General features: G+C 40.7%; 1 protein-coding gene across 3 annotated transcripts in view; it reads left to right on the forward strand.

Moving 5' to 3' along the window:
- KCNIP1 (potassium voltage-gated channel interacting protein 1) overlaps nt 1-17,402 on the forward strand; it is a 454,198-nt gene that overhangs the window by 307,979 nt on the left and 128,817 nt on the right. Inside the window, exon 1 of one of the 3 annotated variants that reach the window (XM_067567453.1) lies at nt 8,133-8,217. The exons of the other annotated variants lie outside the window; for them this stretch is intronic. The gene's annotated coding sequence lies outside the window, so the exon portion shown is untranslated. Of the gene's footprint in view, nt 1-8,132; nt 8,218-17,402 lie in introns of those variants that run through there. 3 annotated transcript variants of the gene reach the window in all.

Below are 17,402 nucleotides of genomic sequence, written 5' to 3' on the forward strand. Positions count from 1 at the left end.
CTTACATAAGCATTCTTCCAACAGTAGGAGACAATTTGCAAACTTCTGCAGCATGTGATGCTACAGGTAATAAAGAACAGTATTCCTCCTTCCTCCCCACCTCCAATCATCTTGTGGCTCTTATTGTAAGTACAGTACAGATACACACCCAGATTTTGTTAACAGAGCATTTTATCATAGGGGTAATATTAGATGTTGGCCGTCTGTGAGCAAAAGTCATCACCATCTGATGACTGTATAGCTTACTGTATGTGAATGAGACAAGGTGGTCCAATGCATTGGGGGACTGTGTATGTTAAGGCAGGTGTTTTTCCGCCTTTCTTTCAGAAGTTTCTGTAGTCCATAAGACTCTTACATTAAATGTGATACGAATGGAGTATTAAAGATCATCTTTTTGATCTGCTTAATTAATTAAACTTGAGAGAGGTAAGCAGCTGTGTCTTGCCTTTATTAAAGCGAGACTTACCATGTCAGGCACGGACAGAAGGTGGTCTGACTCCAATAACAAGTGTACTCATCTCAGTCTGCTTCCACAGCTGGATTCTAATTCACATCACTGTTGAAAGTCTTAGCAAAGAGGCCAAGGACTGAAGCCACACCCAGACTTTGCTAAACATTTAATCTATAATTTTTAAAAGAGCTTAATGCTGCCATGATAGGAAGTATTAAAGACATTGTTATGTGCTTAGTATGAGTGTGATTTATAGTCCTCTTCGGATCTCTTGAATGAGAAGTTAAAAGTTTAAAGAAATACTGTGTGCCTAGTTCAAAGGCTAAATTGCCTCAGACAACTGCTGTTCAAAAGTAGAAATGACGGTTTGTGGTTTTAATATGGCAGGTTGAAGATGATCTCTGATAGGACAGGAAATCAGTCCTGTAAGAGTGAGTAGTCATAATTTGTCTGGGGAGGTGGAATGACTCGTGCGATGATTTGGAGAATCTATTCAGAGTTTGTGAATTCTATTTGATCTTAAGGGCTCTTTAAGTGTATTTGTGTCAGGCTGCAAATTCCTTTTTGAATGTGGGGCTTGCAGACTTTTCTGATGTCCTTCCACCTCTCTCTTGTACTGAAATTCCAAAGGACAGTGGCAGAGGGACAACAATGGAGGTTATTAAACCTCGATGGTTCTCTAGTCAAACAGAAGTATGCTTGTATAAAGAGTTGACTGACACCCAGAGGAATCACTCTGCTCAGGTGGACTGAAAACTAACAGTGGGTCATTTGGTGAAGGACTCTAATCACCTGATGAGGCTGAAGAGATGGACACCTAACAAAGGGGCTGAGAGGTTATAAAAGAGAGTTACCAGTTACTCTGAGGAGAGCAGGAAGAGAAAAAGCTTGGGCAGGAGAGCCCTGACTGCAAAGGTCAGGGTCAGAGCCACCATGATTCTGAAGAGAAGCCATGTGCAACAGCAGCAACTGTACTCCTGAGGGGACTCTGCCCTAAACCCAAAGAACTCTCCAGAGTGGTGGGGAAACTGAGGCTGGAAATGCATATAAGTGTTTATTATTTTGTCTAGATTTGTATATTTCTTGTGCTATCTAAATTGAGTAATTATGTTTAAAATCTTTGTGCAAAGGCCTGTGTGTCTGTTTACCTCTTTGGGGGCACATGACAGTGAAAGCAAACTATAAACCAAGAGAACCTGCAATGTGGAATTCTGGGAAAGATTGTGCTTAAGCTACAGTAGAGTCTGAGGGAACAGCACTGATCCTAGGAACTAAGCAGTTGGACCAGAGTTCTCGGTTCTCAGGAGGAGCTGCTAGACACAGGATCTTCATCAAGGGAATATCCCTAGAGACCCAAAGCTGGGGTGAAACCTGTGCTCTGTTCAGACTAAGGAGGCATAGAGTGCACAGGCCCAGTGAGGTGTGCTCCAAACACAACCACCTCGTGAATGTTCAGCCAGTGGTACTCTATGGGAAGTGAGGGATGGAGATTCACACACACAACTTGTTTATCTAATTTCTGGAATTCTCAAGTGTGTCCCTGTGAATGATTTGTCTGTCTGTCTGCCATAATGCTCCTTTCCTGACCTTCTTGCTTTATTCATACCCCTAACAATCTCTGAGAAGCCCTGCTAAGATTGTGGGGGAAGATAGCACTAAACTCTTTAAGAGGTCTATTGAGGTTCAGCGAAGCTCTTGAGAGTTTTCTTTATCAAATAGAAGACCTCACCCACTAAACGTATGAGAGCACAGTTCAACAAATAGAGTATAGGACTCTAATTCAAGAAACCTGAGTTCTATTTGCTGGGTCTGCCAATGAGAATTGATCAGCAACCATGGGCAAATAAGATATGTCTCAACTTTTAAAGGTGTTCGTTTGTTATGGATGCCTCAATTTTTGGGTGATCATCTTAAATTTATTCAGAATTCTGGTGCAGAATTTGGTGGATTGCCTCCTAAGCGGTGTGACAAATATTGCAACTGCATGCAGTTTCTTTTGAGGAACTATTGTATTAAATCTATGTATCTCCGTAGGCCAGGGATTGTATGCACCTCCAGTGGGGAGGGTTACCACAGCTCCAACTGTGGGGGAAGTGATTAAGGTGAATCACTCAAGTAGTAATCATTCCAGAGGGGTGGTTCAGACTGGGTTTTCCAGAGATCAACAGACAAAGGGCTTTTGGTATAAAAAGACTGTGTTTAAACTGATTCAAGGCCTTCTTTCTGCTCCAGCAAACGGATGGGACCTGTCCAAGGGAGGACTTAGCCCTTACGGAAGGGTCCAACTCCTATAGAAGAGTTGAAAAGACATTAGTCTACTGGGACCCTGTGATGTCACATGCCCCTGTCCCACTGACAGCATGCCTGATGAGCATCTCTGCACTCAGGCAATGTCAGTTAGACACCAGCAGAGAAGGGGAGCTTAAAAAGGTGAAGCTGGCCACTGAGCAGATGCAGTTTGTCCAAGAGGAGAAACTGCTAGAGAGCCCAGTAGCCAAGGAGTCCAGCCCAAAGCAGTAACAAGCCTTTACTCCTCCACCCTCGCCTTGTTTAGGACAGGCAGACACTGCAGCCCAGAGAGGGGCTTTGGATATCCGCTCTCCATCAGCACCTTGTAGCTGGACCTGAGGAGCAGCACCAGGGACTGGAGGTCATTAGACTCAGAAAGGACCCAGGAGTGAGCTTGACTCCTGCAGTGGAGTGGAGGTTCTGGAAGAGACCCCAGGGCAAGAGATGTAAGGAAATGACAGCGGTGTACAGGCTGGCAGCCAGCCAATTAAAGGCCCCATAAGACTGATGGGTGATTCCTGGTATGCTCAGTGTGTTTAAACATGCTTTGTATTGGTTTTGTATGTTTTCTCCATAATGCTTTTACCTAAAGAACAAATGTGCTTGCTTAGAAAGATCTGTGTGGTAACTTGTTACTTCTGGCAATATGCTGTTGGTAGCCCTCAAAGAGAAAGCAAAGTACAGGCAGTCTGGCTTGCTGGGGATGTCACAGTGTAAGGCAGGGAGCCGTGAAGCCTTAAAAAAAAAACCCTGTCCTAAAGGATTGAGACAAGCATCCCTGCCCAGAGACAGGAGACTGCTGCACACCTAAGATCTGACTGGGTACTCCTGGAGTGGACCACTGAGGCAGGACTACAGAGGCAATTATGCTGAAACTGTGACGAGTGGTATTTTGTTGTTGTGAGCATATCAGACCTGTGCTGTATGAACTATAATGGCTGCATTATAGTGGTTCCGGCTTGATTTAAGATGTCGTGTTTAATTTATAAAGTCCTAAATGACCTCAGACCTACCTAAAAGACTGCCTCTCTCTCCACGATATACTGCTGTAGCTGTGGTCAGTTGAGATGACTGAGCAGAAGTTCTGTTGTTTGAGAGAAGGGGTTACTGGCAGATCATGCTCTGCTAGAGCTCCAGATCTCTGGAATTCTCCTGCTCCTCGGACTGTAACAGCCAGAGTCTGTTAGCTGTCAAGGCTCCTTATAAGACCCACTTTTTTCCCCTTGATCATGAGAAGATGGGGTTTGAGTAGGGCTGGGTAGTGGAGGTGGGAGATGGGGCTGTGTGCTACGTTAATCAATTTCAGTTATATTTATGCTATCACTGGGTTATTTGATCTGTTTTTGGGGAACTGATGGGTCTGTTTGTTAGTGGATTTTTAAAAGATACTTAAAAGTGTCCATTGCATGGCATGGGTGCTGAGGTTTGCAAAAATCCAGACAAATAAAATAGATTTGGGAATTCTGCCTAAATCTAGGTTAAGGTGCCTAATTTTAGACCACAAGGGATTAAATTAAGAGTAATTGAGTTTAGACTCACACGACCCCCTTCTAGAACCATCACTGGCTGTGAAACACCTGAGATGTTCCAGTATAGTACACCGCGTTGAGGCCTTGTCAAACCAATAAGAGAACCAGAGGGGAAGTTAAGATACCAAGACACTACAGATATGAAATTATGAAGGCACTGATCTTCATTCTTATTATTCCGACCTGCCCTATGGGGACTACTGGACCTTTTTTTGGTCAGGAGTAGAGAAGGACGAAGTTTCAGGCCCAAAATTTCACAAATACTTCAATTCCACAGCGCAAACCTGCAGAGTTTCACATTGCTATAGCTCAAGGCTCAGTTTAACAACTCATCCGAAGGTTGGTGACTCAGATTGTCAAACTCCCCTTGTATTCCGGCATCAAGGCTTCATGTTAGTTTTAATATTGGCATAGGATTAAAACCCACCAAAAAGTACTATGTTATCGTGGTCCATGAGCTAATAAAAATTGGTTCTGGTCAGTACTTGGATAGGAAAAACACAAAAGAAAAAGGAATCTATGCAACACACATACACAATTTTTTGACTGCATGGTCAAACTACTCTTAGGTGTGCCATGTTAAAAGTATCACAAAGAGGGTCTCTTTTTTGGGCTTCCTGCCACTTATTGAGTGAAAGTCTGCAGCTTAGGTGTCAGAAGAAGTTAATGCACTATAATTACTTTTTTCCACCTTCAGAGGGGTATGTGTGTAAAGAATGCTAATTAGGTATGTATGTTAAATCCAAAGGGAGGTTAAACCTAAAGTGGCTATATGGGCACTGTATTACCCTGAAACTCACTTCATTTCAATCCCAGAAGAAAAATAATTTACCGACCATGTCAAAGTATTTCATTAAGTGAGAAATTAAAATTTAGAGTTGACCTCACAAGTACTTATTTCAAAAAGTAAAGTGGTTTTTCCCCTTTTTTTTAGAAACCTAGGCCTCTAGTGCTATTATCCCATCTGTCTCAGTGCACCTTTTTCAGATTGCTTGATTGCTACATTATCTAATGACACACTTTCAGCACGGTGCTTTCTTCATTTACCTTCACTACGCTTGTAAGCTTGTGTGCATAAGTTGACATGCACTTCACAGAAGAAAGAAGTGCATGGAGGTAAAACTTGATTAAAAAACTTGGTCATGATGAATGCAACTAGATACAAAAGCAAAGAATTAAAAAACATAAAGCAAAAAACAAGCTGTGCTTTAATAACTTATTTTAATTTTAAATATTAAACTAAATTTAAAACTAAATTTAATATTAAATACAGTAAGGCCTGTGTGCATGGTCTGTCCTGAAATCTGCCTGGCTTGGAGTTTGAACTGTGTGTGAACCAACCCGTTTGCTCAGTTTTTGTTTCTATTTACTGTTCTTAGAAGCTTTTGCAAACATTTTTACTTTCTCAAATCTCATGAACTCTGGGAGCACCATTCACTGGAAGCTCTGTTGCAGCCTCGGCAGTATGCAGCTGCACCAGACATGGAAGCACTGCTGAGCCTCTCCAAGCTCCCAGGTACATGTGGGGAGTTGGGGGACACGCAGCCATTGTTAGGCATGTAAGGGAGTGCAGTGCATTTTCTACTGTGTGTGGCCAGCCAGCTTTGCTAGCTGGGGTGGGTGGGGCTACTCCATAGCCCATGCCTCTTAGGGAGCTTGTGCCATTGTCATAAGCCAGGAACAATTCCTTTGTCAAATAGAGAGCATGAATTTTGACTGTGACGTAAATTGCAGGGGAAAGGAGAACTCCTGTGCTTGCCTGTCCATCCTGCCACACCAGCACAGAGGTTGGCAACAGTCCTAACCTTGACATCCAGCTCATTGGGACAAGTCTCATATTGGAAGTTAGTTACAAGCTATTTCTCCTGTGCTGCTCCAAATGGACTGAGACTGTCCCATATGATTAAAAGGGTAGTCCAACTCAATAGGGTTTCCCTTCCCCATACATCCCCTCAACTGTTGTTGTTGTTGTTTTAAGTGAGGTTACTTTCCAACTGAACTCTGATCAAGATGGAAAGATATCAGGAATGTATTTTTTATTCTGTCCTCTATCTCTGTCGGGCAGTATTGTAGTGCTCTATGAGAATGGGATATAACACTATTATGTATATCAATTCACACACTCATCTAGAATGCTGTTTAGTTGGGTTGGTCAAAAATTTTTAGTCTCAAGTTGGTTTTTCTGGGTGGAGAATAGGTTTTCAGTTAAATGATTTTCAAAAAAAAAAAAAAAAAAATCTGCATTCCTCAAAAACTTCTAAATTGCTTGCAACACTGAAAAATCTTTCATCCACTTCTGTGGTTTTGGCCATTTTCAGCGTGAAATAGAAACGTTTTTGGACTAAAACTGACAAGTCAAAATTGGTTTTGGTGAAAATTTCTGTGAGGAATAACAATTGGTTTTCCAGCCATCTCTTGTGTTCAGTTCTCATATCAAAGATAAAACAAAAATGGAAAGTGTTCAGAGATGGGTGACCAAAGTGATCAGAGGCAAGGAAAGAGTTCCATTGAAAAAGATGTTAAAAGATTGGGACAGTTTAGTTCAGAGAGAGGAAATGACGTAGGTATACAAAATAATGAATGGTTTATAGAAGGTAAATCAAGTGCTCCTATTTTTCCTTTCTCGTGAAAGAACAATATTCTATTTGATTAAATTAAATTGTTGCCTTTCAGATTGTTGCCTTTCAAATTGGCCAACCTGTAGAACTCATTATCACAAGATATCAATGAAAGAGAGATCTTGGTAGGAATGAAAACTTTGAGTACAGTTCCTGCTTATTACACAAGCTCATTTACAAGTATAGCACTAATAATGTACAAATGACATTTAGTCTTAATGGCATCTCAATTTTTATTCATAAAAAGCAACCAGCATATTTCTTACAAGTCTAGAATTACTTCCTCTCTCTTAAAGGAAAATGGATATAAAAGGTAATATTAATCTTCTGTGGAGTTCACACTGGGTCATAAAGATTAGCTAACTAACAGGAATTAAGTGGACAAGCAGCCTATTTAATGCCCAGTTCCAATTTATTTTTCCTTTCCTTAGAGTATTGATTATTTTATTTTAAACAGGTTTTTTTCCCCCTTCACATGACATAGGCACATTAGTTCTTCTGTGAATATTGCCGAAAAGGTAGCTAATATGTGACAGAAACATACAATGTGAAATGTGCAACACTTCTCTTTTCTGTTAATTAGAAACTTGAGATCTCTCATTACCAAGAGAGCTTCAGGTTTCTGTTCTGTGAAGCAGGCAATTTTCCAATCAGACATAATTACTGAGAAAAAGCTCTCTGTTTGGATCCATTAAGGTTCTCTTTCCCTCCCTCCTCCCGCCATATCTTGGTCTGGAGACAGTAAAAGATATGGCAAAACTCCAATAATTACCTGAATGGAAGATATTTAATAGTTTTATAATGTACCTTATTGAAAGTTATTAAATCTGCCATACTGGGCTTTCCAATTTACAGCTTTATCAATCACAGGAGAACTTAAAAAATTCTCCATACAGCAGGGAAAGAATCACTTTCCAAATACAGGTTAATTAATTATCCATTTATGTTGACATCAGACATTATTCATGAATCTTGCTTATAAAGCACTTGCCCTTGAATGGTTCTCTGGAAAGACTGTTGATAGTAAACACTTCTTTCTTTCTTTCTTTTTAAATACAGATTACCTGGCTCAGTGTCAGTTTTGAATCATCACTTGTTGTACTCCTTTATTGATTTTAAACAAGTTTTCTGGTGATTTGTAGCTTAGGATCCATTAGCCCTTTTGTCTAGTGGTGATCAGCTGTGATAATGCTCCTTGCTGGTTATAACTCAATGGTCTGGAGTGGGTCCTCAGCTCATGTTGCCATTGAAGTCAACTGAGTTACACTGATTTCCAGCAGCAGCTGAGAATTTGGCCTGCAGTGTTTTGGTGAAATAAGTGGTTTTTGGGGTAAGAATGAATATTTCCAGACCAGTTTCTGCCCTCATTTATTTATTTATATTTATATTTTATTTTTATTTATTTATTTTATTTTATTTTTCTTCTGGTTTCTGAGAATTGTGACAACTCTCATTGCTTTCAGTGGCTGCCATTCACTGCTGTGCAGAGCGCCAGCAAAAGACCTGTGCACATTTAAGGTTTATTTTGAAGGTTTGACGGATTTTGTGCTGACTCTCAGAATAACTCCAGGTGGCCAAAATATATAAGGTTCTATATGTATTGGCAATATCTGCAAATTATATCATGCACAGCTCTTCAAGGGCTTTGATTTGGAACAGTGCCTAAAAAAATTTCAGCCACTCAGACATTAAGGGTTGATTCTTTTGTCTTATGTGACACTTATTCTGTCTGGGATCAATTGCTGACCTTTTTGCTATTGAAGGGGCTTACTCAATCTCAGAGTGAAAATAATGTTATGAGCTGGGTGAAACCTTGTTATGGGTCCTAGACTGATAATTGTAAGGTGAGTTCACACCTAACATAGGTAGTGTTTCTGCTTACAGTTAAGACAAATATGAATGTGTGAATCCAGCCAGCAGCTTTTGCTGAATATTGTTTTGGGATGGGTATGTGAGGGGGAAAGAAGAACACACAGTAACTGAGAACAGACAAGAAAGACTGAAGAGAGCGAGAGACAGCAGCAGCTGTAGCTGAAGGCATTAGTGGCTGACTCTGGAAGAAAGCTGGGAAGGGTTTTTTTGTGTCAGGGGTTGCATGCTGAAAAGAGCATTTCTGGTGCTGTGGAAGAAGCTGTTTACTGCTGAGTCCTCCTGTGTTTAGCGACACAGGTCATTGTACATTTTGTGTACATTAAAAAGAAGACTGCATTTAAGAAATACCCGACTACCACTAATTTCTGCTCCCAACTGGAACACCCATAGAGCACCAAACTTTGACTATCTGCTGGCATCAAAAGGGGTAACAATGTAACTGTTAAATCACAGACTGTATTGATAGGCTGGGAAGCAGGGAGCTCTGAAGCAATGCAAATGAAATGAGCAGCTTCCAGTTGACAAATTATAGCACAGCTGTGTAAATACCTAATTAGATTGTCCTTTCCTGTAAATTTAAATTAAGTTCTAACTGACCTCTTTAACACTCGAAAACCACTGATGGTATGCACTGGAGGTACCCTTGTCAGTCTTTGTGCTTGCAGTACTCTAACTGAATCTAAAAGTTTTTCTCTGATCCCTTTAGGCCTTAACCCTGCTGTTTTAAGCCCGTTGGTAAGTTCACCAAGAAACAGCCACATCTGGAAAATATATACTCTGGTGAAAATGTACAAACTTGAACTGAAAGTTGGACAAGGAAGTTGGCTATGCTGACTGGGAGCTGCATGGGGGGAGTATTCCAGGCCCAAATTTTCAAGTCCTCACTGAGAGGAAAGATAACACAGTGACAGGCTGTTAGCCTAGAATTTACAGGATTTGGATTCAGTTCCCTGCTCTACCACAGACTTCCTGCATGACCTTGGGCAGGTCACTTAGTCTCTCTCTCCCTCAGTTCCCTGTCTGCAAAATGGATGTACTTCTCTACCTCGCATGGGCATTGTGAGAATAAAGAAGTTAAAAGATTGTGAAGCACTAAAAGATTGAGATGGTGTTGGAGCCAATATAAGTTTGTGAGATAAGCCACTTTCTTAAATAAGTAGCAGAAAGTGAATTTCAGAACTACCTCCCAAGCAGGCAGCTGGGGAGCTGTCATTTTGATGTTCCCAAAGGAAAATTAAATTTTTTCAAGAAAACAGAATTTTTCCTGTGAAATTGATTTTGTGAAAAGGACACTTTCTTTCATGAAATCGTTGTGATGGAAAATTACCGACCAGCTCTACTTGGCACCCAGTATGACTCCTACTCAGCAGTCCTCAGTAGCAGCTGGGGGACGCTCAGCACTTTTGAAAATGAGGTTGCTTATTTGGATGCCTAAATGTGGATTGAGGTACTTCACTTTCAGTCAGAAACATTGGTTTTTGAATAGTGTAATTGTCAGAACTCCAGTAAACAGCTTTGTGTGCAAGTTCCTATTCAGGTAATTTCTCCCATACACCATCCAAATTGCTCTGTGTCTTTTAAAGACATTTTCAGACAAGTCTTTGGAGGGGGCAGGGGGAATCATATTTTGATCAACTCCGGTTATTGCTGTGGTGACATCAAGTGCTGTCTCCATTAGGGAATTGTACATACACAATCCCATTGGCACCACTGTAGTTACAATTAATCTGACCAACTAACCTTCTTGTCAGTGAAAACGGCCCCTTCAGACTGATGCTGAAAAGACTGAGTTCTCTACTGGGAGAGTAGGTCATAGTTGCTTGACATGCTAAAGCTTATTTTGAATATATTGACTCTGTCTCATAAAAATAAGGGGACAACTCTTTCAAATGAGTTAATGGAGCCATATTGATTTATGCCAGCTGAGGGTGCTGGCCCACATGCTTTAAATGACTGCTTTAACAGCCCATCAAGTTCACAGGCATTTCTTGATCTCCCTAACTAACCCAGCTTCATACTAAGCTAGTGTATCTGCAGAAACTGACTATTAATTCCCATCAGCATGTTCCTATCTCAGATAATTTTTTCAGTATGGTTATTGGTTCCAGATCTTTACCATTTTGGGTACAGGGGTATAAGAGAGAATAGAAAACGGATAATATAGAATTAATATGCCACAGAGTTCGTACAAAACCATGTCTCCTTCAGACAACCTTTCTTGCCTACTGAATCCTACCTATCAAAGGATGGATTATTAGCTGTAATACTTAGTGTGACTTAGAGTGAGATTCCTTTCCTTTCTCTAGGTGATATGTGTTGGTACAATCCTTCAGTAGGAATGCATTATTTGTTTGTCAATACAGCTAACTGCATCTTTTCTGTTAATCCAGTTATTTTTATGCCAGAGTTAGCTCCAAAAGGGTTTTTGAAAAGAAAGTAGAATCTGCAAATACAATTTAATTTTCCATTCAAACTAGCTCTTTCCAAACACAGTTAAACCCTTTTATTGTTTGGAGAGGAATTTGTGTATTTTGCATTAGCTCATCAAACAAAGCACTGAGCCCCGAGGCACAAGTAATACCACTTTCTTCTCCATTGTCTTTCTTTCATTCTCAGCACTCTTTGGCATCAGTGCTTCTACTTTTCTTCAAGATAGTTTTGTGTTGCTCTGCCTCAAGAACTCTAATGACTTCAGAGGGCATTGTCCTGTGTATGAGCTAAGGGCCTCTGTCATTGGCTTGTAAACTTTAATGAACTCCTATGTTTCTGTGTCACTAGAAGCTTTGAGTCCAAGACAAATTTCAGTATAACAGAATTTCAAATACAATTGCATCTGTTTCCTAATCATATCAATTAATTTTATATCAGGAGTGCTGGATATTGGTTTAAGTTTATAGCACTGTATGCCAGTGAACTAACAGAACTGATGTCGATGGATTTACTTTGGATTTAAAGCAGGGTAATTAAGATCAGAATCTGGCTCCCTAATCAAGAATGCACGTATATGTGGATAGGTGTTTTAAATAGACCCATCTTTGAGCTGTTATTTGAAGGAGGGACAAGCAATCTCATTTCATCTAACATTGAGCCTCTTCCTGTGTGTTTTTTTTTTTTAAAACACATGGTTTTTCTAACTATAGGGAAGCCTATGCTATGCATTTGGTGTTAGAAGAATAATCAAAATGAGTGAGGCTAGCAGTTGTGGCACAATTGTCTTTCCTCAGATTTTTCTCTTCCTCCTGTCTTTCCTTCAGGCTGTATCTATTTTTCACCCTGATTTCTCTTTTCCTACTGTTTACATTTTTTATGTGTTTTCTTCTTGTTTTGAGTCTGTCCATAGGGGAAAGCAACTCTAACAGCATTCAGATGATAGTAAAACTTTTAAACCCATGATGTTGGAATGCATCCAGAAGCTAGGGAGAAATCTCCCCTAATGAACGTGAGCCATTCAGAAACATCCAAAGTAGCAAAAAATAACAGCTGGGGGTTGAACCAAATGTCTGACAGATCAGCCTTAAATCTCAGTCCACTGACTTTTTGTGAAGGTTTGGTACTTACGCACAGTGTGTAAAATTCACTCCTGTGCAGGGGGTCCAGCAGAAGGCACATAAGAATATATAGGGGAGTTGCCTATAGACAGAGCAATGGACTGGGACTCAGGAAACCTGAGTTCTGTTCCTAGCTCTGCCACTAGTTTGCTGGGTGACCATGGGCAAGTTATTTCACTCTCCTGTGCCTCAGAAATGTAAAATGGGAATAAAGATCCTTTCCTTCTTTATAAAGCAATTTAAGATTTATGGAAGAAAACTATGCAAAAGCTAGACATTGGAATAATAATAACAGGCCTTGTGTGGGATTTTTCAACAGATGTGAATTTTATTGAGTGTTTGCCCATTTCTAGTATGAAATATACTACAGCATCACTAGTGGCCTCTCAGACATATAAGACAATTTTATCTTGTTTCTTTACACCGCAGTAAGTTTTAACACCACACCGTAGAATTAAAGCCATTTATGCCATATTTTCTATAAATTGCATTTGGCCTCAGGGAAAAAAAATCAACTGATTCAAATTGAGAGAGAAAAATTCTCAGGACTCCTTTTTAGTTCAGTATAACTGTGGGGATGTGAAAAACTTTGTCAGCTTCATTTCTCAAAAAATAATCCTAAAACTGAAAAAAAAAAAAAAAAATCATATTCATAGTGTCTGGAAAAAATCCATTCAGTGTTTTCCCTGGTTAAGAGGCCAAGGGTCAGACAGATTTTGCTTGGGTTGAGTTGCAAGCAGAGAGACTGATGCTATAATACCGAATGTATCTTTGGAAAGAGAAGGAAAAGAAGGCAGTAAGCTGCACTGATAACACACAGAGTAAGCAGATATGAAAGGGAGCTAGGTGCCCGCCTCCCAATGACTTTAAATGGAAATCAGTCAAAATTAGACTGTAAGGTCCTGGGGCAGGGGCAGGGATGGTCTTTTTGTTCTGTTTGTACAGCACCTAGCACAATGGGGTCCTGGTCCATGACTAGGGCTCCTAGGTGCTACTGCAATACAACTAACTCCCATAAACCCTTGCAAAAAATACCCCCTTTAATAGCTGGCTCTAGGTTCAGTGAAGCTGGCACAGAAAAGTGTGAATGTCACACCTGGGCACCAGACTGGTCATCCCCCTTCTTCCCCTCCACCCAAGGGCAGTTAGCATGAGGCAGGGGCTGATGGTGGTGGTGACAGGGATTTTTGCAGGAGAGCAATAAGTTACAGCTAGTGCTTCTTAAAAGCCCTTGCAATAGAGGCTGCTGTGGGAAATGCAATAGATCTAATCTACCTGGATTACAGTAAGTATTTAATACAGTTCCATAAGGGAAATTATTAGTTGAACTGGAGAGGATGGGGATTAATGTGAGAATTGAAAGGCAGATAAGAAACTGGGTAAAGGGGAGATTACAATGGGTCATACTGAAGGATGAACTGTCAGGCTGGAGGGAGGTTACTAGTAGAGTTCCTCAGGGATCAGTCTTTGGACCAATTTTATTTAACATTTTCATTACTGACCTTGGCACAAAAACCAGGAGTGTGCTAATAAATTTTGCGGATGACACAAAGTTGGGAGATGTTGCCAATATGGAGGAGGACTGGGATATCATACAGGAAGATCTAGATGACCTTGCAAACTGGAGTAATAGAAATGGGATGAAATTTAGTAGAGCAAACTGCAAGATCATGCACTTAGGGACTAACAACAAGAATTTTTTCTATATGCTGGGAGCGTATCCATAGCAAGTGACAGAGAAAGACAGACCTGGGTCTATTGGTTGTGAGGCATCAATATAATGTGACTGTGAAAAAGGCTAATGCAGTCCTAGGATGCATCAGGTGAGGTATTCCCAGTAGAGACAGAGAAGTGTTAGTATTATTATACAAAGCGCTGGTGAGATCTCATCTGGAATACAGTGTGCAATTCTGGTCTCCCATGTTAAAGAAAGATTAATTCAAACTGGAACAGGTACAGGGAAGGGCTACTAGGATGATTCAAGGAAAAGAAAACCTACCTTATGAGAGGAAATTAAAAGAGCTTGGCTTGTTTAGCCTAACCAAAAGAAGGTTGAGGGAGGTAGGGAGAAGGGGAAGGAGAAATACCAGGGAGGAAGAAAAGTTTTTAATTTAAGTGCCAATGAGGACAAAAGAACAAATGGATATAAACTGGCCATCAACAAGTTTAAACTTGAACTTAGGCTATGGTTTCTAACCATCAGAGGAGTGTAGTTCTGGAACAGCCTTCCAAGGGGAGCAGTGGGGGCAAAAAACCTAACTGGCTTCAAGACTGAGCTTGATAAGTTTATGGAGGGGATGGTATGATGAAACTGCCTGCAATGGTGTGTAGCTGATCTGTGACTGCTAGTAACAAATATCTCCAATGGCCGGTGATGGGACACTAGACGGGGAGGGCTCTGAGTTACTGCAGAGAATTTTTTCCCAGGTGTCTGGCTGCTAGATCTTGCTTATGTGCTCAAGGTCTAACTGATCGCCATATTTGGGGTCAGGAAGGAATTTTTCCCCAAGGCCAGATTGGCAGAGACCCTGGGAAGGGGTTTCACCTTCCTTTGCACCATGGGGCATGGGTCACTTGCAGGTTTAAACTAGTCTAAATGGTGGTTTCTCTATAACATGAAGTCTTTAAACCATTATTTGAGGACTTCAGTAACTCAGTCAGTGGATGGGGTGGGTGAGGGTCAGTGGCCTGCCATGTGCAGGAGGTCAGACTAGAAGATCATGATGCTCTCTTCTGACCGTTAGTCTGTGGGAGAATGTGCTGAATCCACACATCTTTGAGGCTTTGTGGTCCCCATCCTGAATAGTGCCACCCCAGTGGAGGGGACAGTGCAGTCACCTATGTCCTTCCAAGTGGACTCTCCTTTGCCAAGCATCTCTGCCACCTTGGGCTGAAACTCTGGTCCTATGTTCATCCATATTCAAAACATCTCTGTACTAACATCACACACAGTCCTATCGTGATGACAGCCGTACTTTGGAGTATTTGATAGTCAACCAATGATCTTTAAAATTCTACTCCGTCTTTAGCTGGGCAGGTTTTTGATTAATAGAAGGAAACTGAGCTCCACAGGATTCACCTCCAGGTATTCCAACACAGAAGGGCTGCATTAACGTACAGCTGGCATTTTGTAGCAGTCTTGCATATGAAATTTGCTTAGAGGATTGTTTCAGGGCATCGCCTGGATGCTCTGACTAGATGCTCCTTTCCCTTTCGCCTGGATGCTCCTTTCCCCATCAGCCCCACCTATTTCTTGGCCTCTGCCAGCCTACTTCCCATATTGTGGATATCTTGGACAGCTGTAAACCCCAGTCTGGGCAAATTTTCTGCCCGAAGAGACCTGTATCTTTGACCTGTATCGTTGTGTAACTTGAGGGCTAATGTTGAGTGTTGTGTACAGATACAGACTGATTTCTATGTGTGAAACCGTATTTAAAAAGGCAGATTTCTTTGCCAATGTGCATACTGAAAAAGAGAAGTTTCCAAATTAGCACATTTCACATACACTTAGCAGTTTATATCAGGCTAAGATTTAAGCAAATATAGTTGGAGGGCACCAAATGAGTTCTAAGATATTTTGAGTGAATTAAATGATTATTCCTAATATTCAGTTTGCTAGAGCTGGGCTCATCAGAATTTCACATCAAAGATGAAATGAAAATCAATGGGCAACAATGTGGGGAGGTCCTCCCCACTTTTCATTCTACCCTTACTTTGTGGAGGGAGTGGAGATGTATGGACTAAGACCACCACCTTGCAAGGTGCTGAGTGCTCTGGCCTTACTCTAGGATATCACTTAATCATGAGCTTAACTTTCAGCACATGATTAGTCACATTGACTTCAATGGGGTTATTTGCAGGCTTAAAGTTAAGTATATGCTTAAATGCTTTGCTCAATCAGGACTAGAGTGCATCTCACCTTATAGGGCTGAGCTGTGGATAAAAAGCAGGTGACAGCCTTACAGTTTGATCCACCAATATTAGTTCCACATGTAGAGAAAATTAGATGTGCAAAACATTCACACCAGGCCACAAACCCAATCAAACTGGTCCTAAGAAAACTATTCCTGTGAAATTAGGAAAGGATGATCACACAGCAGGAAAATCTGTCAATCATGCTCAAAGTTCTTAGGATGGCTGACAGAGGAGAATGGCTTACTCTCTGAACTATCCCCATGACCCAGCTCCTGACTGGACTTTGTGTTTCTCAGTGAACCCATGGCAGAGAAAAAAATCATGAACATAGATAGAGCCATATACTGAGGTCTCCAGGTTAATTTGCTGAATGCACAGCATAAATGTCAAATAATCAGCATTTGTACTTAAGTTAATTAGAATTAGCACCTGTTTCTGCAGTGCTTACTTATCCAAACATTCCCATATATAATTGGGCCTAATTGTAGGAGTATGGACAGCTGATGTGAGGTATGGGGTTGCAAAAATAGGCCCTTAATTTGTACTTTTGGTTTGTGAGTGGAAATTGGCTGTTACTTTAAAAAGTGTTAATTCTACATCAAGGCTTCCTTGCGTATTACGACTGAGAACATCATTGTGGTTCTTTCTCTCAGGGGCTATGTACTGCACTACAACTAGTTGGGAAATGCTTTTTTCCTTCATTAAAAATTTTGATGAAAATGAAAAAAATGTTCAGGTTTGTCAAAACTTTTCTTAACGTTTTGGGATTTTTTTCATCACTGAAAAATGCCATATTCATATTTGGTTTTTGATAATCCTCCCCCACAAAATTCATGTCAAATCAACACTTCCAACTGAAATTTCCAAATGGCCAAAAAAAAGTAATTTTGGTAAAAAGTTTTCTGCAGAATTTTTGAGCAGTTCTATGCCATACACAGCTGAGATGAAGATATGCCCACCTGTAATTGAAGCAGATGCTACTTTGTGACAGATTCTTTATACTATAAACTTAATAAAATGAGAAAATACCCTTAAACTCATCAGTGTTCCTTCTAATGCCAGTGAGCCTTATCCTGCAAACTGTTCAGCTCCCAATGCAATGGGTGTAAATGTGAATACACAAATGTGCCAAGAATCAGGCCCAGTGTCAGTTCAGGCAAATAGCTCTACTGGTGAACCT

The sequence above is a fragment of the Emydura macquarii genome, unplaced genomic scaffold (assembly GCF_026122565.2).
Source record: "Emydura macquarii macquarii isolate MOO-44397 ecotype Brisbane River unplaced genomic scaffold, CSIRO-AGI_Emac_v2 contig_2768, whole genome shotgun sequence".
Classification (NCBI taxonomy): Eukaryota; Metazoa; Chordata; order Testudines; family Chelidae; genus Emydura; species Emydura macquarii.